A 26,458-nucleotide genomic window follows, 5' to 3' on the forward strand; every position below is an offset into this window, starting at 1 on the left:
AAAGGACCATATGGTCAGGCATTATACACTACTTACTTTTCTGCAATAAATTGTTACAGACTAGGCCTTTTGTCTAATTAACCTAATACTATTATTATTTTATTTATGCAGTATATTTGATATGAAAATAAAATGTAATTTATAAATTAATACAAATATGTCAACATGCCTTAGTTATTTTTGGCTGTATTTTGTCTTCCACATGGAAAAGCTGGTGTAATTTCATTCTTGCATCTGATTTTAGTTAGCAGGAGACCTGTAGAAGTATAATTTTAGGTTTGTTTGTAGTATGTTGCATTGACTAGAGACGTAGATCTGAATATTACCCTGAATATTTAAAGATTTGAATTATAAAATTATTCACAGTTTTACAATTGAATTTTAGAATTTTAGGCAATTCCACTGTAACTGCTGATCATGGCTAAAGGGGAATACAGAAGTGTAATGTCAGAAAAATATATATGCTTTCAATGAAGATAATAAATATACAAGAATAGATCACTGTTAGATAACTGTGTTACAATAATGGCAGTAAGAAAGAAGTGTTTCTCAAACATCCACTTGTTATGTACACTTCACAGTGCCTTCTATTTATGTGGTCTCTGGAGGCATTTAGATGTTTTTGTGTCAGCTTTGCTGTTATAAAATCTGCAGGCTAGTTACGTGAGAAGCCATAGTTTAGCTGAGCCAGGATAGCAGCAGGAGATTAACTATTCATGTATAACTATAGGACCAGGTCTTTCTCAGGTCATCAGATGTTGACATGCTGTCCTCTTCCAGTCATTACTGACTGCTTAAAGAACCCCCACCTCCCTGCTTTACATGAGATTTCAAGACATCCTGTCACACAGTCAATTCTGGAAACAATTTTTCTAGGCTGGTTTCCATCATGGAATGGCGTGAGGCCCGCAGTAGGCTGGTGATCTGCTTTGCACAGTGTCCTCAGTAGGACTAAATGGGTTGGGTGCCAGCATTGTGTTGACAGGACCGTACTAGTCCATGTTTTGGAGCCTGTTTGCACTTCTCAGATATCTGTTCTGTTGCGCTGTGTAGTGGAGACATCATGAGTCCAGGCACACTGTATGAGTTGAACTGCTAACGGATAACATGCCACTCCAGTAGTAATAAATACATAACACAGCTTTTGCTTATCTTCAGCTCTCCTAGATCAAGAGCAGTTGTCGGGCAGGATTTGTAGCAAGCACAGGGATGGATCATGTTCTTCAAAATTCATGAAGGGAGTTGAAGACCTAGGACAGTGTGCATTTTTATTGAAAGGGGCATCACTAGGTCTAGTTACTGTTGCAATGACACGTATTATGTACGACTGCATTTAGCTGGAATTCAAATGCTGTGTGAACATTGTGCTGAAAGTCTTTATGGAGATGGGAGCAAGGATGAATTAACGTAATGAATAGCATGAGGGACAAATAAAAACATGAAAGCCAATGAGAGAGAGCTTAAGAAGTGAGACTGTCAGCAAAAGAGGAAAGGAGTGAAGTGTGGATTGGAGGGTGGGGGAGAGCTGAAGAAACAGAAGAAATTAAAGAGAAAATAGAAGCTAAAACACAACCTCCTCCATAGAAAATAAAGTTTTCAGCTAAACTTACTTCATTATAGTAGTCCTGTATTTCAGTATTTTTTTCATTACTAATTCTCAGAACATACATTTAACAAATATACCTATCTGTATGGTAGAGAAAAAAATGCATGAAAAAATGCGTTATTTTTCATTCCCAAGAGAGGTTGCGTACTCAAGAAGGGAAGGAGCCAAGAATAGGAAACATGAGAATCTATCTGAAGAAAATAAAAATGTATTTTATTTTTTATTTTTTTCATTCTGGGATTATGGCTGAGAAGGGCTCATTAATTTTGTGCTTTATATTTAAGCTCTATTTGAGGTAGAATTGCACTTTTGGTAAAAACATTTTACTCTTGTGAGCTGACTTAAAGTGCGGTTTATTTGCTTTCTCCATTACCATCACTGCTACTGCTAGTCCTGCCAATAATATATTTATCTGCATTAGACAGAACATTGGTACCAAAGCTGGAATCAGTTTTGTGCCTCACTGTCAGTAAGCCATGATGAGAGAATGTGAGAGAGCTCTTAAATCCATACTGTTTGCCATCTGCAGGTCAGAAGGACACAACAGGTAGAAGTGAGTTGAAAATGAAATGCAGGATAAGCAAACGGGAATGCATTCCAGGTGAAACAGAGGATCCTCATTTTACCTCCATGCTTTTTCAGCCAATGCCAGACAGCAGTCCCATGCAAGGGATTGCAGTGAAGTTACTGTTTAAAGGCAAATTTAACGACACATAAGGCTTTATGATTTTCAGTGATGATGTTTTTCTAAGCATGGGAGAAGACATAGGAGAAAGTCTGACAGTGGCAGGAAGAAGCAGGCATTCAGGGTTGTTACTGATGCAAACTGAAGGTGGGTATTGGTGACTTTTTAGATGGGAATTAAGTAATAAAAGTCGTAAAATGAGAGTGGACTCTTTAGCTACAGACATCTTAGAAATATTTAGATACAAATATCTCTCATGCATTTATATCACACTTCATCCTGTAAATTCCTTTGCCTATCACCTCTCTGATCAGCTTTACATAATGTGTAGATGCATCAAGACCCTTAGTATTTCTGACTGGACAGAGTAGTCATAAAACAGCATAAATACATGAAATAGTGTAACATGATACGTTATACTGCCAGTCTATTTTATGCTATTTACCTTTTCCCCCAAAACTGTGAGTTAGATTTAGTTCAGAACCAGACAGCCTATTAGCAAATACTTTATAGGTTTTAGACACATTTGTGTAGATGACTTTATGCTCCAAAGAAATTAGCATTCAAAATGGCAATTGTAAAATAGTGAATGCACCCAGAAATTTATATTTTTCTATCACCTGAGAAGTAGAAATAAACTAAGGAATCATTCAGCATTATACTGATCTCTTTTCAATCTTCTAAGCAAGAAATGTAAGGTCTTTGTAACAAATTAACCAGTTGTAGTTCAAATATAGTTACAGCAATAATTTTTGCAATGTGATAAAATTTTCATGGAGAAAACCTCTTCCTTCCCACTGTGTTCGAAGTAAAGATCATGTTGCATTTCTAAGAGAGAATATCTGTAACTCTTCTTGCCTGTATAAGCAAGTTGTTGCTGTTGCCTTGTGGCAGACAAAGAGGTAATTCTCTTGAACCAGGATGATACAGAATAGCCTGTGTGTGTGTTACTGTCCAGAAGAGTTTACAATCTGAAAGACCTACTTGTGAAACACATGAATGCAGGCAATAGGTCAGTTTATAAGCTTTGGCTATAGCTACAACTGTCTTAACTTCCTCTCTGTGTGCAGTCTAAAACCTCAGAGAAAATACTCTGATACTATTTTAACAGTATAAATTAAGTCATAAATCAAAAGTCTGTCCCAACAAAAGTTGTCCATTTATCACATTCTGATGAGATGCCCACATGTGAGATGTCCATAGCAAGTATTGTTTCACTGAGTCTCTATCCATGCCTAATTAAATCTGTTTTATTTAAAGCTCTTTGATAACATGTATTTGTGTATCAACTATGATTACAGATTACATGTAGTGGGAGAAGTAAAAATACTGTGAGCTATTAGATATAGAGCTAGATGCCAACATGGTTTTAATATACTTTTATTCATACAAAACTGCAGAAAATTGTCCTAATATTATCTAAAATCTTTGAATAGTGAAGAAAGACCAGGTTCATACTTACCCAACAAAGAGTGCAAATTATAGGTTAAGACTCAATGTTACAAACAATAGTTAGAAATGAACATTCAGTTCTTGTGAAAGAATAAGATGAGCTTCCTCTGAAAGAATAGGATGAGCTTCCTAGTCATACAGAACAAAGATTTCAGACCACGTTGGTTTAAATTAATATATTTTATATAGTACATCAATATTTCTTCAAGTTTGAGCCTTGGGCAAAAGGTAACATTCTGCAGTTCTGTCCTAGCATGACAAATATTAAAAAAATCACTACAGCTACATTGCTAATCAGTGTTCTAACCCCAGAGAGGGAAAATTCTTCAAAACTTGAAAAAAATGTTGAAAAAAATATTACAGTATTTAGGAGATATACATTATACACTATATACTATGGACAATAAAAGAAGGTAAACTTACTGTTTTTATCGGCAGTTGCAAATTGATTTTAAGGATATACTGAAGGCTCCTCATAAAAAAATATATTCTGTAAGGAAATACGATAAGACAACTACAAGAAAAATTATAAATAAACTTTATCTAGAGCAAGTTATGACACAGTTGCAGAAAGTGCTTCTGGATCTCTGGAGGCACCATCCGTTCCCCTTCATTAATCAGAGATCAGAAGAAAGAGTATTACTTAATTATACTGTTTGCTTTTCTTTCTTACATAATTTAAAAAACTTTGATATCATCATAGTGCAACACATACACCATGACAAAATGATTAATGCTTTCTTTGGGGTGTTTACACCTACAATTGAGAGAAAGTGGATAGTTACAGTTCACACATCAAATCCACTTGCACTGCAGCATCGATGAAAGCTGATGGGATAATTTTTTGATGATCAGATCATACTCTATTAAAAATAACATAGCAGGAAACAAATAGCAGGTGCTATATGGTGCATGATGTTGAAATTGAGACATAGCTTTCTATAAAGTGATATTAACTGTATAAATGTGTGTAGATTAAAGAGATGTGCAGGTCTAGTCTCAAAAGTACATAAAATACAGTTTTATGGATATGTCTATGACTAATGTATTTAAGGTAGTAATACAGTTATGTGACTATGATGTTACTTTAGCTGTGAGAAATGAATGCACATATAATTTTATCTTATAAAAATATGTTCTTTATAATTAGAAATCTTTCTTTTAAAATATATGGTGGAATCCTTTACATGGGAAGCACCATGAGGTCCTTGCCTGAAAAAAATGCTTAAGATCTCATTTCATTATTTAAGCTAGATGAGGCTTTCTTTTAAAAAAATTGGGGTACAGGAGGTAATCATAATGGTTTAACAGTCCAAACCAAATATATTTGATTATACAATTTTATTGGATGTCTTATGGAAAGTAATAATTATGGATGGTACTACATCAGGAATACTTCTCACAAATAGGCAGTGCAGAGAAATCAGCCGAACATAACACCATCACAGCAGGATGTTGACCAGTAGGTCATGTCTGAAATTCTTCACTTCTTGCTTATAGTTTTCAACATATGCCTATTTTTTTTAGTCTGAGATTCATGAAATTCTGGATATAATCTATTAATCTAATAACTGAATGAAAACAATTATGTTAAATAAAATTTCCCTAGGGTATATATAAATACTACTTCCTCTGTTCTCCAAAATCTTTTCCTGCTTTTGATGTTTGCAATCCTTAAGAGAAAAGGCTAAAACAAATTTTCAATATAGCATTGTCAAATACGAAGAACATTGATCTGAATATGACAGCCAATGTATTGGAACTGCCAAAACAGTGAATCGGTGCTCTTTATAAGTATTGAAATATCTCAGAAGTGATGTACTTCATTATTTTGAAAGCATGGGTTGTATAATACCTATTTCTCCTTCAAATCTAATCAATTGTTTGAATTGCTTTGAAAGGAAGTAAAAGTAGACATGTATTCGCAGAATGCAAAAAGCATTAAAAATGGAAAAATGCATTCTGGCTTGTCTTTGAAATTTTAAATGTTTTCTTTGAAAACTCACATCACTATCAAGCAAAAATGCATGCTGAGGTTATGAAATCAAATACACTGAATTGTGGCCAGAGACAGGTTTTCTAATCAGAGGAGCAGATAACTGAAGTAAGTCTCAAAGTGGAAATGGCACTGCTCCATTGGTGCTCCCACTTTGTTACAGTATTCTTATTAAAACTTGTCAAGGTACAGACAGGCAATACTTCAAAAAAGTTTTCACTTTCAGTCCGTTACTTCTAGATTGGATTAGGAATAGCCAAAATTGCAATCCACTAAATGAATCTCTGATCTAAGGGTTTCATTCTGCTCAGTGACACTAATAGCAAAGCATCTATTGTTTAAGTGATGCAGACCTTTAATAAATAGTTTCATTTATTAAAGAAATAAAGGTGAAAACATGTAGCTGCCATCCTATTGGCAAGGCCAATAGAATAGTGGAAGAATCCAAATTGAGACAGTCACTTTTTCATGAGGCACCAGCTGCTTTTTGAGAAAGATTGAGAGGAATTTATAGAGACTGTTAAAGATAGATAGTAACTTGCTTCAGATTAGCTCCAGCTGTGGGAGATGAATAAACTATAGACCAAAAATCCCATCATAATGTTAGTATAGCCCTGACCCTAAAGTAATAAGTTCTGCCTCTCAGTTTAGTGCTACAACAGATACGTTCAGATGGTTTTTTTAGACCTTTTTTTTTTTTTTTTTTTTTTTTTGCATCCTTTATGTTAAGACTCAACAGGGATCAGTAGGTGCTGCAATTATGAGAGTCACCTTTGGAAAGCTATTTAAGAAAATGTCATGAGCATGTGTAAGTCCATGATGGAATCCGACTACATCTAAGTGCCATGCTCCTGTCTTGTGCTTTACTTCCTGCCCTAAATTTTTCCTGCTCTAGCTCTCTGTGCTTTCAGCTATATCTGGCTTTTGGAGATCTTCAGCCCAGGTTGTATGTCTTTCATACTTTTTGAGGGCTCTGGCCCACTCTTTGTTGGCTTCTAAATACGATACACTCTGTGGCTTCTTCTTCTTTAGATTGCTGGCTTAGAACAGAGGCAGTTATGAATATAATAGTGTGAGGAAATTTGATTTGAGAGTTATGCCTTATTGATTGAATGGCTAAAAGGAGATGAATCTCCAACCATGAAGATCTGGCCTTTCTTATGTGGTGAACTTATAAACATATTCATGCTTGTAAATGATGCTTAGGTGTCCTTCCTGGCAAGTGTTCAATAAGTCAGGTCTTAAATTGCATTATATTACTGTTGCTTGACTGGCTTAATTGAAATTATGTTGATTTACACTGGTTTTAGATGATGCATTTTGTGACTGAAGAACTAAAATGGAGTTGCACGGGAAATAGATCGTTACAGCTTTTGGAGTGGATTGATGAAAGCAAGAATAGTCTTTCTTGTCATTTCTGAGTCAATCCAGATAGATGATGGTCTAAGATTCATCCAAAAGCACTTAGCATTTATTGTGTCTGACTATAGCAGGCTCTTTTAGGGTTTCTGATTTAAGAAAAAAAATTAACATTATTTACAGACAACACTGCCTGATTAAATTGCCTTAGAGGCAGTCTGTACAGAAAGGAGAGATATAAATAAGGGTGGACTATGAACTCTGTCATGCTGAGTAAGCTGTCCTTCAGAATTGCAGCTGGTAGACTGGCATAAAGAGGTCTGTACTGCCAATTCTGAATCCATTCACAGACATGGAAGAGTTGAGTCTCCAAATTTTTTTTAATTTGATCTCTTTCTTATCCAACAATAAGAATAAAAAACAAATAGAAGATTATTTTATCTGTTGGTAATACTTACTTTTAATTTAGAAAACCACAGCCACAGAGGTAGTTTGAGTACCATGTAGTTCAGGAAGCAATATATTACTATTTTATCAGTGACTGTGTTCTGCCCCATAAAAAGGGAAATTGTGTCTGAATGACTTGAGGCAACAAAGAGAGCATATAGAAAAGCAGCAACAAAAATAAAACACAGCTTAAGTCAACTCAGTTTATAAATATACTTGCATACATTGCTTATTTTCTTAGGCTGTTTTGTCAAGTTATTTGGAATTCAAAATTTACCTCTTTTTCTCAGCATATTCTCAAAGGCAGATATAATCATTACTACATTGCTGTTTGCGGTTTAAAGGGCTGGTTGACGTTAAAGAATGTTAAAAACAAACATGAAATAGTTCACTCAAAGTATGTTCTTTTTGAAATATGCTTTTTAAGATTCTTAGTGACTGTGTCCTGAAAAGAGTTTCTTATATAGACCACAGATGTCCAGTGTTAAATAATATTCTTCACAGTGATAGTGATTTTCAAACTTCTTAATTTGATAGAAGACTACTTCCAGTAAAGGAATGCCTTTTTTTTTTTACTGAGGAATGCTAGCATTAATTTCATACTAGATATTTGAAGACCCATTCTTTTATATTGAGTACTGGGCTCATTTCAGTGTTTCTGTGAATTTACAGTATTACTAATTCTTCAATTAAATTGTTTCTCCATTAATACAGCACATGGCTTCAAAGGGAGTGCAAGCAAAAATACTTGGTTTGGGTTCTTTTTCTTAAAAAATAAAAACATGAATTTTGGTGTCAAAGATGAAACGTAAAAAATTCTGTGTGTTTTTTGTTTTTTTTTTTTTTTTTATTTTATGAGTATGCTAGCAGGTTGGGTGTAGAATAAAGCCTGAATCACAACTCTGTGCTGCTTCCCCATTTCTTAAAAGGAGAGAGTTTGATGTTATTACTCTTCCAGTAAATTATTTGGAAAAACCTCCATCCCTTTTCCTACAAATAGAATCTATATTCTGTGTTTCTGTTCGTAGCAGTATTTCTGCTCGTATTTCCAGAAGATTTTATAACCATCCAGGTGACAGAAAAACCTATTTATCTATTTCATATATAAACCACTGTGCCTAATTGTTACTTTGAATTCAAGGGGTCACTCATTCTGTCAGTAAGACCAAGCTGTGATTTTGCTATAGATAAAGAAAAAAATATCAAGAGCTATACTTTCATTAAAGTAAATTTAAGTGGTCTTACCTTGCTCTGTGTTGTGACTAAGAATAAAGACTGGTAAATGAAGATCATTCTTCCAGATTTTGTCATGCAACACAGTGCAATGAAGATTTAACCAAACATATTTATCAAGTGCAAACAAATGAACAGGAACAATAAACAGACAGAAAATGAAATAAATTGGTGCAGTTGAACAGCATACAAATTTTAAATTGCTAACACAGTCCAAAACCAGGCATATCTTAGATCTGTTTAGCTTTTCTCTCTCCTGTGGAGCCAAACCTCTTATTCTAAAAGCTATGTTTGGTCTAAGTTGATCTAAGAGCGTGATGACAATGAAAATGATGGTCAGGTACTCTGTAACACCTCTGTCTGTTTTATTCCTTCTAGTTTGTCAGTGATAGTCTTCATGCAAATTTAAGGTGAATTAGATAAGGTCACAGACCACACTGAAACCTAATCTTGAAAAAGAGGAGAAAAAAGGGACTTAATGTTTCTGTGGATCAACTTATGCTGCCCGGTGAAACCTATAGGAAACTGGGACTCTTTATATTTCAGTGAAGCTGCTTTTAAAGTTAATAGGCTGAAATGTGAATTTAAAAATGTGTTATGCTTTGAGGTCAGAGGGCACTTGAGTACCATGCTGCTGCTCACTCCACTATTCTCACTCCCCAGTGCTGGGAAGGAGAAAATGAAGCAAAAGGCTCAGGATTTGAGATAAGGACAAGGAGGGATGACTCACCCATTATGGTCATGGGTAAAAGACAGACTTATTAGGGGAAGAAAAAAAGAACATAAATCTAATGCAGACACCAACAACACTTCACAGACAGAGTAGGACAGTGAGAAGCATTACCACATCTTGAAAACACCTCCCCCTACCCCTCCATTCTTTCTAGGCTCAGCTCAGCTCCTGATATCTCTTACCTCCTTCCTTCAGTGGTGCAGGGAATGGGGGGTGCAGTCAGTGCTGCTGCTTCTTCCATCTTGGGGAGGTGGGGAACTTCTGGCATTCTCTCTCTACTCTAGTGTGGTCCCCCTCTCACAGGAGACAGTCCTCCATGAAATTTCTTCAACTTGAGTCCTTCCCAGGGGCCACAGCATTTCCTGAGATGCTTTGGCGTGGGACACCCCAGCATGTTGCAGTCCTCCCAGCACCAAGCTACGACAGCAGGGGCTGCTTCTTCCCACAGGGTCCCAGCCTTCTTCAGGTGCAGGTACCTGCTCTGACATGGGGCCCCCCACAGACCGCAGGTTGGCATCTGCTCCACTGTAGACCTCCATGGGTGGTGGTGGGGGGCGGCCCTGCCATCTCACCATGTGCTGAGGGGGTCTCTGCTCTGGCACACCTCCCTTTCCTCCTTTGTTCTTCTACTGACCTCAGTGTTCACATAGATCTCACAAGTCCCTCCCAGGTTCCCTTCTTAAATACGTTATCACAGAGGTGCAGCTGTCACTAATTAGCTTGGCCCTGGCCACAGGTGAGTCTGACTTGGAACTGGGGGAGCTTCAAAAGCTTCTCACAGGGGCCACTGCTGTAGCCTACTCCCACACTACCAAAACCACCTACCACTCACACAAACCCAGCACAAAATGCCACCATGATATGTTGTTTCTTTTATCCATGCTTACGCTGCAAATATGTTCTCATATTTAAAGATAATGGCAGTCAGACTGCCTAGTTTACCAATGTTTTTGTCCTGAATCAGTTAAAGATATTCAGCAACTCTTGTTTGCTTTTGAGACTTATTCCATTTATTTCTATAATGTAGTTAAATATTAAATCGCTTATCATTTTCAGTAATTTATCTAGGATTGTCACTGCCTTGGAATTTTTTTTTTTAATAAATATATTCTTTGTAATTTATCAAAATAGGAAAATTAAGTAAGCAGTGATGCCAGGCTATGTAAATAATTTTTATGGCTCTTACATGCTTAGAATTAGCAGTGGTGTTTAGGATTTAAGACTAACAAGTAGATCAACAGAAGGGAGCTGGGCAGAAAATAGTATGTGTTTTATGATTAATTTGATCTGTTAGGGAGGAAAACATCTCTGGGTCTGTCAAATTCTAGTTCTGATGAATGCACTGTAGTTAATAAATTACTGTAGCCTTTAAAAATAATAATAAAACAGCATTTCTTTCATTTTCATGTGCTATATTTCTTTTAAGCCTGCCTTAACATTCATTAAGTTTACAAGCTCACAGAGAATTCTTATTTGTGGTCAAAAAGTTTTAGAGTATATCTTTTGTAAGGTCTATTACTAAGATGGCTGTGTTACTAATACCAGCATACATCATTATAGCCGTTAAGACATCAACAATGTTTCTGGAAAAAAATAAACAGATATCTACATAAACAAGGAAAGCAAGGGATTGGGTTTTTTTTGTTTTTTTTGTTTTGTTTTTTTTGTTTTTTTTTTTTAACTTCTTCTTAAGCATTAGGCTTAAAGGATGGTTGGTCTTACTTATATTAGTTGTAAAGGGCTGGGAAAATTGATAACCCTTTACCTGATGAAAGAGATATCTTTACCAGAAACAGCTTGTTCTCAGCTGGTATAAATCAGGGAGTTTCTTGAGTTCAGGAGAACCGTGCCATTTAGACAACAGTGAAGAAGTGTTACAAATTTTGACTAGTTCCCAAGTCTATATGTGTTTTCTTAAGTAAAGGGAAAAATAACAAATATTATTTTTTCTATCTCATTGGATGTAGATTCAGGTGCATACATTTTTCAGTGTCAGGGCATCACTTAGGTATGGGTGAAAACTTGACTTTGTAGGTGGCTCGTTCTCAAATTTCAAGTAGGCAAACCAAATCTATCTGTAAGGATGTGTCCCTAGCACTGAGGGAGCTTCAGAAGCACAAATACTAGCTTGCGCCTAGTAACTTTCAATGGCTCTTTTTCTACCCATGCCTAAAGCTTGAGCTGTCACACAGGTGGTTTAACAGCTGGTTAAAATGGTAGCCATGTAGTAGCAGTGAAGAAGAGGTATTAAATCAGGATATTGCAGTATTTGCATTAAAATGCAGACCTACATGTCTTTAAACTTGTACTAAGCACTTGCCCTGAGCTATACTCAATACAGAATGTAGTAATTTGACAAAGACACTATAGCTACTGTATGTTCTTAGTATTTGGTGATGTAGCTTTGTGACTGGAGTTCATGGTTTTAATTATAAAATGGAGTGATCTGGGACTTCTCAGACCAACGACATTCCATCTTCTGCCAGAAGTCCTTAGCTGAGATCAGTGGGGATGCTCCAGTGAGAATCTCAGGGCATATACAGTACAGATGCAAGTACAGGTTTTCCTGAAGAACTACTTCTTTTTGTATTGCTATCCAGATCCAAAATTGCTCACAGCAGCTGGCCTGGTATGTATGCTGTTAAGCTTACTTGACAAAAATAGATATACGCACTTTCTAGATCTTCCAATTTTGTGGTATATTACATTCTAGACCAACAAATAATCTTAACCATTTCCTAGTATCAGTCTGTCTTTATCCCACTGAGACTACTACCAAATTAATTAAGGTTACTTTCAAGAGTTGTGGAGAAATTATTATACCGTTGCTTCAGGTGAACATTGGATGTTCGTCATTCTATAGTTCTTTACATTTTAGAATATAGTAGTCACAGAACATATAAAAGATGATATGTATCTTACTGATAGACAAGTAAGTAATTTTTCTTTGAAGGGAGAAGAAGGTAAAGAGCAATAAAATACATCTGTCAAGATTTTGGAAATATATATGTTATTAACATTGATAGACAAACCATACAGCCTTGCAGTTATGATGCCAAAGATATATGTCAGCACTTTTGTTATAAAACTAAAGCTGAAATAAAAATTCCCTACAGAATGATTTGTTTTTATTTAGATTCCAAAGTAAATATTTATATAATAGAGGAGAGATAAATTTTGATTTCTTATATCTTACTTAAATTAAATTTCATGTTTGGACAGCATCTTTTAATTAACATCACATAGACAGAGTTTTTGGTATGTGAACACATGACTGTTCACATGCAAATGCTGCAGGGGTAAAGGACAGAAGGCTGTAAGTTCTTAGGTTATAATACTGGGAGCAGGAGGGGAAAGTTTTGACTGGGCCACTAGATCCTGGATAATGAGGCGCTTTTTTTCCCCTTTTAATTTAGGGAACATGGATACCCAGTATGTCTGTAGAATACTTTCTAAGGTCACTTCTGAAAAAGTGTTATGAATTGTGAGTTTGTACACTAAAACATTGGGTTATGGCCTTTATGCGGCCGTAAAAAAATGACAATTTGATATCTTGCTTGTTGAACTCCATTTTGAAAGACCCACTTTATATTTTATGTCCTTTTTATTTGTGGTATAGTGTGGCTAAGTTGCCACTTAATGTTCCAACTGTGTATAAGCATACAATATATTGTCTGCCTAGCATTTGAATCTTCAGGGTACTTGGTAGGGCTAAAAGTTGTATGCTTTACTCTTCCATTGGAAACACTAGGTAAATTTCTGTGTATGGCTAATTAAACCAGTTATCTAGGGAAGTGAGGCTTGTTCAAGATCACTATCAGTCCATTTGTCAGTCCTCCCTGTTTTTCTCCACTTCCTGATAGATTTTGAACATTCTGGCCATGAAGACTTCTGATAGGTTTTGGGGATAACTTCTTGATATGGTACTGGATGGGTCAAGCAGGAGTGATACACAGCTGGATCCCACTATTCACTAACAAAGAAATGGTTGTGGTAAAATGTGATCATTCGTGACAGATTTGAATATAGTGACCATGAAATAAGAGTTCAAGATCCTGAAGGAATTGAGGAAGGAGAGCAGTAGAGTGCAGGTCCTGGTGTACAGGCAAGTAGACTTCACCTTATTCAATAAACTGTAGTCGGGGTCCCATGGGAAGCAGCTCTGAAGGCTAAATGAAATCAGGAAACTGTCAAGTCTTTAAGGACAGCATCCTTCAGGAAAAAAAGTGGGTCCCATCCCTGCAGAGATAAGGCCAAGGTATTCAATGCATTCTTTGCCCTAATCTTCACCAACAAGGTCTCCCAGGCTTGCGTGCTTAGTGACTCTGTTTGAGGAGGAGAACTGCCAGCAGTGGACATGGATCAAGTCAAGGATTACTTGTGAGAAATTGGCCCATACACGTCCTGAGGAATAGATGGGCTCTATCCAAAGATGTTTAGAAAACGGGTCATAGAATATATCTTTACAGTATTTTGTAAGGACAAGCTACATCTGAAAGTAGGCAGAATGATCGATGATGCATATGTGCATGTAGAGGTCTATTTACACCTATATGTACGTACACAGTTTTCAATATACAGAATGATGTCAGTTACTTTACAAATAGTCAGAAAGTACCTTCTGTAGGTTTTTTCTGCCACAAACTTATTTTTATCAATTCTTTATTATATATTCCTGCATGTATTGTCGAACTTCATACAGCACTACATTTTAGTTTAATACTTTTCATACACTTATTTACAGAATAAATAAACCAATAATCTAAGAACCTCTTATGAATCTGCAAGGGTACAACAGTATTTTCATACAAGCATCATCTAATACTATGGTTTTGCTGTGTTGCTGACTTTAGACAAAATGGCCAAAGTGGAAGAATTGCAACAGTAGAGATCATTTAATATGAAAAAAAAAAAAAAAAAAAAAAAAAAAAAAAAAGGAGACTACAATTTTTCCATTACTGGCAAGCAAATGCACTCTTGTAACTTAAAGGTATTTTGTGTGAGGAAATGAAAAGTCCATTCAGATTTCAAGAAGTTGCAGAGGAAAGGCAGATAAGACAGATCAAGTGAAAAAAATCAATGCATGTTTCTGAAGGTCATTCTGAATAGAAATTAAGCCCTTTGTTGGAAATTGGCACAAAAAAAAGTATCATGTACATACATTGTCAGTCTATGTGATATTCACCTGACATAAATTTAAAAGCAAACCAGTTTTTAATTCTGGAAACTGAGCTCTTGCAACCAAATTTTTGTGGATTTTCTTTTGTGTTCTTTTGCTTGCTTTATAACTACAGTCCTGCATGGATTAGCTAGACAGGTTGTAGATTCTTTTTCCTGCCTTTGTGGCACATCTGCATATCTTATAAAGAATCTAAAAGCTTTTTATATGAGGAAACTTCTGGCTAAGGAATATATTGTATAAAATCAATTACAAAATAGGCTCTTTCCTTAGATGCAGATGGGTTAACTAATTTTAGTCTTTAGTCAACATCTCTGTTGAAATTATTGAAGCTTCTCTGTTTTAGCCATTCATATTTTCCTAAAACCTTGCATGCAATTTCATTATCATTTAGTAATACGGTTCTCAAAATGTAAGGAAAAAGATTGGAAATTATAATATGAAAAATTTAATCGTGTCATCTGTTTCTGAATATCTGCTGCTCTGTGCTCTATTTAGAAAAGACAATATGAAGTGCTTCCATAAGATCAGCAATGTTACTTTTTTACTCACAGCCATCCTAAGTTCAAAGGAGCCTGTGGATCCTATTTGTGCACGTGCAGAATAGCTTTTTATTGGGTGTGTAGAAAGTCTGGTCTCCCTGTATGTGATGTGGAGCTGCACTGAGCACATGCATGCTGGAAACCCAATTCTTGAGATTGGTTGCAGAGTTCTTCCTGTCTCTGAGATAGTTTTACTCTGTTTATCCAAGTGTAAATAGCACACAGTTTAATGCAGTGTTTAATCTTCTACTTTCAGGTTACACTGCTCACCTACATGTTTCTTACTCTACTTCAGTACAGATCCTCTGGCTAGAGCCTTTTTTTTCACTTTTCTACTTATCACATTTTCTATTACAGATTTGAAGACAAACTAAAGACATTGTCACAGCGTCTCAATACTCCATTGTGTAAACAGTGTTTCTAAATAACTTAATAACAATTTTAGACTTATGCCACTGAGATTATTGCTGATTTTTTGAAATAACTAAAATATCGTAAAGCAGCAGAGTTAGGGGTATGGACAATGGTTACTAAAACATTTGGTCTGAGACATTTATAAGACTGGCAGATAATTTGTAAAGTACTTAGTTAAAGGGCAAATGGAGTGTGTATTCCTTCCCAGATTTGCTCAAATCCAGTAATTTTGTCAGTATTGCTGTATATTTAGATAGCATTAATTTAAATAAAACTTTGCCTTTTATATATATATGATTAACAGATGATAGCGTATGTTTCCCTGTATTTACTTTTTTTAAGTTGTCTCAATTGCCTTTGGAGTTTGTATTAAATTTGTTACTTTTTTTCTTTGGTTATTTTGCTCTCACATATAAAATAATACTATTTTAGGTCTTGTGGGTTGTTATTTGTTTTCTTTAGGAAGACTTTAGGGACCCTGAAATTATCACTACAGAAGTCCTTGGATTGGCAAATTTGAATGAAGCAGAATTAACCCAACGCTGTCAAATTCTAGGTAGCAGGGAGACAGTCTTGGAAGTACCATTAGGCATCTACCCAACTCAGCTAGGTACCTGAGTAACTTTGGATATGCAGTTCTTCAAGCATAGCATTTTCAAAATTTGTGTCAGTGTAAGCACTGGTTTTGAAATATTTTTTGAAACGTCTAGCATATCTGTTATCAGGTAAAAAAATTGTAAAAATTAAAATTTGAGCATAATCTTATTTATAGTGCTTCCTTTAAATGCTAGATATTGGGAAACATAGAATAATAAAATAATATGTAGTGATACAGCATAAAAATAATATCAGAACACCTGTAAATAGTTCTAGAATTAGACCAGCATTTTAAAGTATCAGTGAGCGTTTTAACATGATGAATATGGATATCTTAGATTTACAACTATGTAATTGAAGTCTGAAGACTTTATAGTTAGCAACAAACAAAGTATTAGAATAGTACATTAAATATTGCTGGTGTTTCCTTGAGTCCATTCTAATATTTTGCAACAGCTGCACATTTTTTGTTTTTAATCACCTCATTAAGACATAATGATCTTCTTGCACTGTCATACCAGATAGCCTGTTAATGGGCTGGAATAAACCAAAAAGCTATCAGGGGCTTATATTAGGGTTGATTAAGCACTGCTTTGCTTCCGTTTTCCTCTAGTGTAACTCCACTGAAAGCAATTGAAAGACACAGTTAGACAGGTAGAGTAATTCAATGGTGAAATGGATCTCTTAACTATGTTTTGGTTATTGAAAAGAGAGAAAACACCTGCACTAAGGAAAGTGTTTCAGTGCAGTGAATTAGACTCTGAGAACTTTCTGTGTGATCAACACTGTAACTAAGACAGTTTGAGAAATACACAGGCTTAATACAACTTCTTCAGCATTTGGTCAAGGTTTGACTCTTCCAATTGAATTGCCTGTCATACACTGAATGAAGGTTTAGTGTTTGTAGATGTATGGATAACCATTTAGAAAAGTGATCTGACAGATCTCAGAAGACAGCTGTGAAAATATTTCTAGAAGTATATGAAAAGATGGTGGTCATCTAAGACCCAAGAAGGTATTCTGAAGGAAAGTAAAGGCTTGAAAGAGGACCAGTGGATCAAAAAATTCAACAGAGGACACCAAAGAATAAAGAGAAAAGAGAAAGACAGTATGAAATGATACATGTCAAAAGTCAAGACATTTTCATCATGGTGAGGATATAATGGACATTCATTGGTTAAACATTAATATGTTTGCAGTTTACTTCTTTTTCTGAATTACAAAGGACACTGTCTTTTCATGTTTTTTAAAAAAATAGATTTCAGGAATATGGCAGAATAAGAGAGAGGGCTGTATTCAGGGAAACATTTTTTTTTTCCAGAGAACTGGAGCATAATTAGTGGCTCAACACAGTAGAAGAGGAGTTTTTGCTGTGAAGTGTGCCACAGGAAAGTGAGAGAGGAGCAGGGCTGAGCATCACCCGGTGTTAATAGTACTGTGCTGTCAAAGTCTCTATCTATTTAATCACTGTCACAAAAAATTCAAGCAATACCCCCCATGAGTAGCCAGGTACCGGTATTAGATCCTGTCCTGGAACAACAGAGAGACTCATATGTCAAATCTAAGTATGTGATCCATCAAATGTGGACTAGTATCTTGTTTTCTGACAGTTAAATTGTGTACATGTTTACACACCTGCAACTGAACCTACTCAAAGTGCTCACCATCTAGGTATGCAGTAGAGGCACCATCTGTATGACCTTATCGCATACCTAAACCTGTTTTGGAGTTCATAAACCAGATATTCCACTCCAGAGCAGCAGAAATCCTTGGACCATGCCTAATGCATGTAGGAACAGAACAGATTTCAGCACGTCAGTCACAGTAACTGTTCTGTCCACCATTTATATCATAACATGGAGGTTACAGCATTTAATCAGTAACCATGGTTGTAAACATGCTTCAGTCTGTAGTAGTGGAAACTCTAACCTTTTAGAGAATTGGCCACTGGATGACTATCATATCAGAGATTTTGAAGAAGGAACACAGTGCAACAAGAGATAGCAGATTTATGGGGCTGGAAGCAATGTAATCAGCTTTAGCTTTGTGAGAGACCTAGCTTTGGTATTCTTCATGAAGTGATAATCCTGGCTTCTGTTCCCTGTTCTCAGTGTTAGTTAGGTACTTTCTGTAAAGACTGCTAAATGTAAAAAGCTAATCTGTACAGTAATGCTAGCCTCCTTTCACCTGTGTTTTCAGGTGAGTGTCCTCAGTCATTCAGATACTAAACCATAATGCCTATTTCCTTATCTCTGTAGACTTCCATCTCTTCACTCACATAGGTATACCTGAAGTAAACAGACTAAGAATGGCATGAGCCTTGTGCTCGGTGATTAAGGAACCAAGCATGAAGGGATTAAGGAACTGTGGGACACGGGAAACATAAATTTAAATTAATTCAGGTGAATGGAGACCTAATCATAGTATTCTAGACCTTTGATGAGTGTTCCAAGATATTAACTGTGTAAGTTTTCCATATTCAGCTGCAAAGCAGACTAAGCTGGTTGTCCACACCTAGAGGGTTATTTTTCCAGTCCCTTAAATAAACAGGAGGCAACAAGCCAAATCGCTTTTAACCATCTGCCTGCAGTTCTGTTGTAGAAACACAGACTGAAGAAAACCCTCTACCCCTGTTGCTAGCACCGTGTAAAGATATTCCACCCACTCCAGTGCAGTACTGAACACAGGTATTCTAAAGCATATACTGGAAATCACATATCTTCAGTAGCTCAGCTCAGTGCTTAGGCCAATTAACCCTGCGCTTTGCAGAACTACTCAGTTCTTTTGAACTGATATGCTGACACAACTTTTTTTAGTTTCAAGGCTGGAAACCTTTTGTTTATTGATAGCTGCTGCATCTACATAGCATTGCATTACACAAGGACAACATGCTTTTAGCGTCTAGGTCAGGTGGATTTGTGCTTTGCATCCTGGTTATGGATCATGTTTTCAGGCCCTAAGCTCTTCCTATATAGGTCATTTGCATGTCTACCTAAAATTATAAATTCCATGTTGGGATCAGGTGTCTTAAATTTAGATATGATGATATTCTATGTCACCACATCTAGTGGGATCAGGACTTGCAGTATAAATAGAGAAATTAAACAAAATAAATGAGAAAGGTAAAACATTGCTTAGAGATGACGAAGAGGGACTGTGTCAAAGTGAAGTCTAGAATCCAGATACCCTAAATCAAGTCCAGGGTCTTGATCAGTAATTGCATCATAATTTGAAAATATATCTGCCTGTAGACACAGATACAGCACATATCTGAGAACACTGAAGACAATTTTTTTGATCAACATTTAATTAAAAGGAGCCAGTTTCAGCCTGCAGCTATTCCCTGAAAACCTGAGGAGGGGATTCAACCCTAACTCAAATTAAGCTAAAAAGTTTTAGAGACATTGTGGGTCTCTGATAATTTCTTAACTGACGCATTTTCCTTGGCTAATGGGGTTTTATTAAAAGTGATATGTATCTATAAGATCACGTTTATCTGGGTAATGTAATAAAGTAGACAGACTAATGAGTCAAGAATTATAGTGGGAAGTAATAGCCTAATGTGATAAAAAGTAACCAACAGTAGCCTATTATGCCCAAAGTAAAAGGCTAGGATGCTAGTCATAGCTGTGTAAATCAGTAGAATAATTTCCTAACAGGTTTTGTTACTAAAAGTCTACTATATAATAATTATGCCATTTCATCCAATGTTTTCCCACTAATCAGAGTGCTTCAGTGTTGATTTTTACTGATATGCTCAAGACAGTTAAGATAGTTAAAATGCAGTTTCTAAAGCAAACCCAGATGTACAAAAAAGACATTTTTTTATTTTTAACATAAATAATAGTATATTTTTAGTGGTTTGATGAAGTGTTGTGAGCTGCTTCCAGAGTATTATCTCAGAAACGAAATGCTACAATGCTTCATATGAATATATAATCATATTGTGTATATGTGTGATAAGACTTACTTAGGTTGGTTTATTTCCTATTAGTAGATTTGGTGTATAATTTTTCACTTCTACTAGAAACAAAACGACTGTAAATATGATTTTTTTTCACTTATCTAAATGAATTTTGATGAACTCTGAAAGCGCTGTTCTTTTCATTTCTTTATGAAAAAGTCAAAACAATTCATGAATAACATCGAGTGTTATTAGAAATTTTGGTTTGTATTGATCATACTTAAAATAAGTGCTTGTGCATTCAACACAGATCATAAAAAATTGCAATCTTTCATCTTGATGAGTGCTTCACTGTTCTAAATATGAGTAAATGCTTCAGGCTGCATGTGCTGCTTGTGTTTCTGGAAGAATATAATATTTTGAACAGTATGGCTTCATTTTTCTTTCTGTTTTGAGATTAATAGTGCATATGAGAAACTGAAATGGAAATGAAGTGGAAAGCCCAAAGTTGAAGGACTTGTTTTGCCAGATATAATTTTCTGCACATTTTGTTTGGAAGTTTGGAGTAATTTAAATTAAAAAGATAAATAAAAATAATGGTAATATAAAAAAAAAAAGTGACCATGCTGAAAATTTTACTTTATTGGCTAATAGTAAGAGATTTCATATTCCCTTAGTGTATGCATTAAGTGATTTAATTGCTAAATACTTCAAAAATTTGTATTATGTAGTATTTGCTATTTTCCCAAGCTCAATATCAATCTTGATAAAAGATTGTAAAAAGTACATTCACATAGTATATTTGTGTCTCTGCAACTCATTAAGTTTCTTGTAGGAGCATCAGTAATTGATTTGGGTAAATTTGTCTTTTTTTTTGTGGAAGTGGTACATTGTTTTTTATAAAATTATGAAAATTGCACAGCAGTGATATAAGCCCCAAAGTTCCCCTCTAGCATGAGAGGACAACTGCAGTGGTCATGTTGCCCTCTTAGGGATACATCTTCATAATGACATCTTTCAACAGATATTAAAGTTCAATCAGGAGGGTATGGGATTCATTATACCAGTTACCCTTCCTAAGGATTGTTTATGGATATCTTTCGTTATCAAAACACATCTATAATAATCTGATAATTGCTGAAAATAATTTACCTATATCTTAAAGACTAATTAGGAGATAGATAAAAACAAATGCAAAGATTAAATCTCCCACAAAAATATTAAATATTATATCTTGAATAATCAAAATTAGCTATTGTTTTGCTTTCATTATTTCAACAAACTCTTGAGACAGGTCTTTTCTCTCAGAAAGAGTGAGACACTAGCCTCCTATAAATACATCCTAGGTCTTGGCAATGGATATTTAATTGTCTGCCTGACTTTGAGACATATGAATTTAGTATCCACTTTCAACATAGCCCAATTTATTTAATATTAAGCTTTCATTAACTAAATCTTATTTAACAATTTTCAGTTTGCAGCTTTAGTGAAATTCAAAACATCCCCCATTCTGCCATTGAGGGTTTGGCAGAGCCAATGAAACTCTAGAGTCTTAGTCACAAACTGCAAGCTTTCTCTTATGAAAGAAACAAAGTGAGAAGAAACCAGTCTTGCTTGATCTACTTATTATATCTTTATATTCACCATATATTAACATTATTTGACATTACTTTAAATTTCCCTCCACTTTGTGTGTCTATGTATTGTAAATTACACTATAATTTTTATTTATTTGGAGCTTTTGTACTACATTAGGTTAAGCTTCACCACGAGCTTTGTCCTATCCTTTCAGCCAATATTAAACTACAATTTAAGTCACGTCATAATGAGCTAACAGTGTCACTAGAGTCTCAAACAAATAAAGGCTTAATATACTTCCTGAAGTAAATAGAAAGATTCCCATTAACTTTCACCATTCATCAAATTGTCCCTAATTATTCATCATGAAGTTTCTTAATCAGAGAAGCAGGATATGGTTTAACTGATTTGTCCTTGTGTACCTGAATGACTGTTGTATCATGCCTAGATGGTTTGGTGAATCTCTCTGTTTTAATTTTCTGTAATTTGCATACATAGTCATAGAAATGCAGTGGGCCTCTTTCTTTTCCTTTTTTTTTTTTTTCCTTTCAGTCTACAAACAATGAAATCCAAGTGTGAAAGTGTGGCTTTGAAAAGAGACATTTAATGTCTATTACTTGTATCATTACATGATACTGATAGAATTACACAATGTATGTTATGTGAAATACAGAAGAGATTCAGAAATGTCAGATGTCATAATAAGGCTATATTCATAGTTAGCATTAGCACCTATTCAGCAGTAGTGCAAAAATTAATTACACTATCATTTTCTTAATCAGTTTCATTTTAAAGTGATTTTGATAATACAACTAATTACATTGTCTGTTTGACATTGATATTATACATGCACAAGGGATAGAAAAAGTGTATATTAATGGAGACCGTAGTATTGTGATTTTCCAACAGCAGAATAAAAATGGATTTGAAGGAGAGGAAATATTTCCTGACTCCTAGTGCTTTAGCTGCAGGCTGATAAATAGTGTGGTTTGGAATCAATTTCACCATTGATCTGAAAGATAATCCTCTTCACAACAACCACGTCCTGAGGTTTTTACTGTCAGGTGTGAAAATGAATGGCAGGTTCTAAATAAATAAAAAAAAGAAAAGAAATAGAAAACGGAATGAGGCCTACAGGGAGAGGTAGTTATTTGTCTGTCACACATGAGCTAATACACTGTAGACATTTACTTAGAAAAAAGCAAGCTGTACACGGAAAGGGTATTTATTTTCTTAATTGCCAAAACGATGCTCTGAAATTGAAGAATCAATCATGTTTATTGTTATATGTGAGAAATTAAAAATATACAGTATACGGTAATTTAACTTGTGGCACAAGGAATCCATAGTACACTTCTAATCGATATTATGTACTTCATGCTAGCTTGGTCATGTAGGGCACTGGGAGGGGAAGAAAAAGCTATGGATGCAGATTCAGCTGTTCAACTTGGAAGGCTTTTCTTCTACAAATGCTCAGCAACAACTAAGAATTACAAGACGTACCTGAGAGAATACATGTTAGTGTTTGGAGTTGGAATGTATTTAACACAGTGTATAACAATTTCTGGGAATCAGAAACTAATAGGTTCAGCTTTCCAGCTAAAAGATGTGAGAGGAAAGAAGGATTTTACTGTCCTGCCAAAAGATGAAAAGCTCATCCTATCTCATAGGCCACAGCTAAATGGAGTTAAGGCACTCCATTCTATCTAAGCCCTTGCCATCCTCATTACTTTGTCACATCGTCATACTTGGTTGAAACACAAGGGCGTTTTTGAGTGAGACTCAAGTGAATTACACTTCCGACAAGCTGAGTAAATGTTTCCCTGTGGTACAGTATGTCCCTACTGCAGCCTTCAAATCCTGTCTGAACTTAATGTTACATCATGAACCAGCTAGCTGACATGAGAATTCAGGACATCTGACTAGTAACTGTAGTTTCACTCCCCCTATCTAAATCTTCCCAAGATTTTGAATTATTATGTCTCTGCATACAAACAGTTTAATTTCTTTCAGACTTAGCAAATACCATTGAAATGTATCCGGTCAAGAGAGGTAGTTCATTGTAGTATATTTGTTATATATTATGACATCTTCTTTCTTGCATCATTTAAAGCACTTTCAAAATGAACAGTGATGATATTTAAAATGTTACACAGACATCTGAGTTTGTCCATCACCAAAATGAATTTGATTTCACAACTGAGATACTGCTTCAGCATTCTCCCAACACAGGTAGCCAGTATTGTACTGGTTGTACTGTTGTTCATATTTAAGAATCACCTGCTTCCATACAAAAAGTTTCCCGACTGGGTTGACGTTGTTGCTATGATATTTTATTATCTCAGTTTTTCAGCAGCTTTTCAGGTGTTCTTTTCACATATTATTTCACTTTCTAAGATAATAATTTCCATGTGATCCAGCTTTTCTCCAGTCCAGTAGAACATCTTACCTTTAGGCAAAAACCTGACCTCTGTGAAATGAATGGGCATCTTGCTACAGACAAAGTAATGACCATGGTTTTACTACCTTCCCTACTGTTAATGAGGATCCACTGTGGCAGAGAGACAGGACAAAAGCACACAATTTTTTTCTGATGCAGGTCTCAATGATTTATTTCGATTTCAGAGAGACCACAAGGCTTGTAGTAGTTGAAGAAGTAGAAACTGCCATAATTCCTGAGATAGGTTTCAATAAATGTAAGCATGGGGGATAAAAGCTAGGTAATGATATCCATTGTTTGTAGCATAAAAAGTATCTCTACTCAATCTTTTAATTATTATTTGAAGGCCACTTCACAAAATTAGAAAATCAAAGCTAAAGTTTATAAGGATAGTACTGACCAGTGAAATCTATATTTTTTGGAAGTGAAACTGGAATATAGAAAACATTTGAATTGTGCAGAATATGGAGAACAAATAATCCAAGACAAAATGCCAAGGGACTTTCAAGTAGCAAGAAAACAATTACATCTTTGGAATTTGGCCAGGACAGTAATCCTGGGAACGATATTCTTACAAGTCACTATGTATTCTTCTGTGTATTGTAGTTGTCAGGATCTAATTTTCATAACCTCCAGTGGCAGCATGTTTGCTCTTTCCACTTTGGGAATATTTGATTTTAAAAATATCCAAATAATTTTTCTACTGCTTAATCTTAAAGCCTAACAGAGATTTATTTGATATAGAAGATATATCTGCAAATGTAGGGTTGTTGCATTTGGCTGTAAACAAGATTACTCATCTACATACCTCTCATATGAAATTGGGTAGTAAGCTGCTGTTTAATAGTGGTATCTGAAGCAAGCAGTTACTTTCTGTGAGTATATGAGTAAATTTACTGTTTATTAAGTCATACTTTTGATTCCTGTTGGAAAGTGCTGACTTTCATTGGTGAGTGAAGTAGTTCATAAGTGCCAAATTTTACTAATCCCACATAAGCCTCTGTGCAAACATCACTGAATCCAAATGTACACTGGCATAAATAAAATAGTCTCACTTCAATAGTTACTTTCAAGGTGAAGTATACTGAAAACAGTTTTATTGTTACAAATATTAATCGATGGGAAGCTAGTATGCTTTTGATTTTCAGTTCATTTGACTATAACAGTGAAAAAGTGCACAAAAGGAAAGTGAAGATAATTGTAGTTTAAATCATCTAGGAGTATTGCTGGCAAATAACTATTTTATTAGCTTCTTCTGTCTGGGCTTGGATGATACTGGCTTTTAGATACTGATGCAAGTCTGGATTAATATTGCTGTTTTTATTGATTTAATTAGTCATGTGAACCTTCAATTCCATTAATGTTTTTTATCGAATCGATACAAATTATATTGGTGCTTCAAAGCATGAATATCAATTCTGGTAGGCTTTCTGCTAACATTTGAACTTTAGGGCTAATATAGAGGAAATAACTTGTACTTTTTCAGATTTTTAGAAACTTTTATTTGATTCCGTGAAGGAAATTATTTCATTATTCAATAATTCCCTTCTGTGATGGGAACCATTTCTGAGTATAATACTCTCAGCCTGATATTTCTGATCAAAAAAATCTAGCTTTTTGGGGGGTGTTAATTAAGTTGGTGTCTGCATTTTAATAATGTTTAGAAGAAGAAAAAAAAAAGAGGTGGTATGATGAAATTAAAATGTAAGTGAGGAAATAAGAATAATAAGAACAATTGGAAGTGAGATTAAAAAAGTGCCTCACAAGGCCATCAGCTTGGAGGTACAATGAAAAGTACATGTTAATATATTTTCATGAACATTAATGTTGCATTGTTGATCCATCTGAATCTTTGCCAGTTGCTTGATGAAGATCTTGGTAAGTGACAGTAAACAATGGAGATTAAATTAAAGTCAACTTTAGGCATGAATATTTAATAAAGACATAATAACATAAGACTGGAATAGTGATTTAAAGTAGAACAATGTACAAGAAGTGCTGAGAAATTGCTCAACTGAGTAAAAATTCCTGGACACCTTTGTGCCTGATTCACAGTGCCTCTGGAGGACATCAAGAATGATAGTTTACATTAAAGAGGGCACAACAAATTCTTCCGCTATTCAGAAGTTTCTTCATTGTGCTCAGTTGCTTTGCAAGAGAAGGATGAGAGGACTTTCCAATACTCCCTTCTCTTTGCCATAAGGCTTGAATAAAGCATATTGGAGGCAGATTAGCTAAACAGAGTACATGTGCTTTATACAGTGCTTGCACAATTGCTCATTATATCTGTAAG

This window comes from Tyto alba, unplaced genomic scaffold (assembly GCF_018691265.1).
Source record: "Tyto alba isolate M040663 unplaced genomic scaffold, T.alba_DEE_v4.0 Super-Scaffold_22, whole genome shotgun sequence".
In the NCBI taxonomy this organism is placed as follows: domain Eukaryota; kingdom Metazoa; phylum Chordata; class Aves; order Strigiformes; family Tytonidae; genus Tyto; species Tyto alba.